Source organism: Sorex fumeus, unplaced genomic scaffold (assembly GCF_029834395.1).
Source record: "Sorex fumeus unplaced genomic scaffold, SorFum_2.1 ptg000002l, whole genome shotgun sequence".
NCBI lineage: Eukaryota > Metazoa > Chordata > Mammalia > Eulipotyphla > Soricidae > Sorex > Sorex fumeus.
Window position 1 is genome coordinate 61617722 of NW_026606059.1, and position 1329 is coordinate 61619050.

Consider the following 1329-nt stretch of genomic DNA (forward strand, 5'->3'; position numbering starts at 1 on the left):
TCCTCCCGGGCTCCAGCAGCCGCCGCCGCCGCCGCCGCTCGGGTCCGCGGGGTCCGGGGCGCGGCGCGCGGGCGGGGGCGTGGCCGGCGGCTCGGGCCCCGCCCCGTCACGTGGGCGCAGGTGAGCGCGCCCCGCCCAGGTGCGGCGGCGGCGGTGGCGGCCTGGGCGTGGCGGTCCTGCCCCGCAGCCCAGCAGCGGCCAGCTCGGGTGCTGCTGCGCACGGTCCTACCTCCAAGTCCCCGCGCCCGGTCCAACCCCATGGCCTCACCTGGAGAGGAAGACAGGTGTTGGGAGCCTGGGCTTAAAATCCAGAGGCTCACAGTCACACCCCAAGGTGGTGCGGATCTCCCGAAACTAGGACTCCAGGGTGCTATATGTCTTTTGTTGGGGGCCGCACCAGCTGGTGCTCAAGGGTTTACTCTCGGCTCTGCACTCAGGGATTACTCCTGGGGACCTTGATGTGATACTGATGCTCAGGCCCAGGTCGGCTCTCTGCAAGGCCGACCATCTCTTGGATGTACCATCTCTTGGATCCCTCTCCTCTAGTGCGATGTTTAAACTCCCAGCGTAGAATTGCACAGATGGTTCAGCTCCCAACACCTGTTGAGCTGAGGTGGCTGCCAAGCAGGTGGGTAACCTGCTTTTATGGGGGGTTGGGGTTGGGCTTTAACCAGCAGAACTCAGGGTTTACTCCTGGATCTACGCTCAGAGATGAGTCTTGATGGTGCTCAGGGAATCATATGTGGTGCCAGAGATTGAGCCCGGGTCAGAAATATGCAAGGCTAGCTCTCTACTCGCTGTATCATCACTCCGGCCTATAACATGCTGCTTTTTCACTCCCTAGGTGCGCTCAGCTATAAAACGAGGATAAGGCTTGTCTTCCATACTCCGAATGCCCTAATTTTAAGACTCAACTCTAGAATCTAGAGCATAGCAGTGGGACTCCCCAGTGGGACTGAACAGCAAGACTGAACTTTTTCTCATTTTTACATACTCAAACTCTTGGGTACCCAAGTTACTTTTATTGCGTGCATGAAACACTTTTTTTTTTAATTTCATCTTCCCGAAACGTGAATTGCTCTTGCCTTTTAGCCACTTAGGAGGATTTTTTAAAAAACTTGTTTTGTATGCTTTGAATTTCCTAACTCATTTTGTCCCTATTTTATCTTAAGTTGTAATGTGTTCATATTTTGTTACTGAAATAAGGGTTTTATATGTAGGTGTACACACACACATATATATATATAACTTTAAGTTTAGCAAAAGATAAAACTACATAGATGTATACATATATAAGCTACATTAAATGTATGTACTCTGGATAGAAAA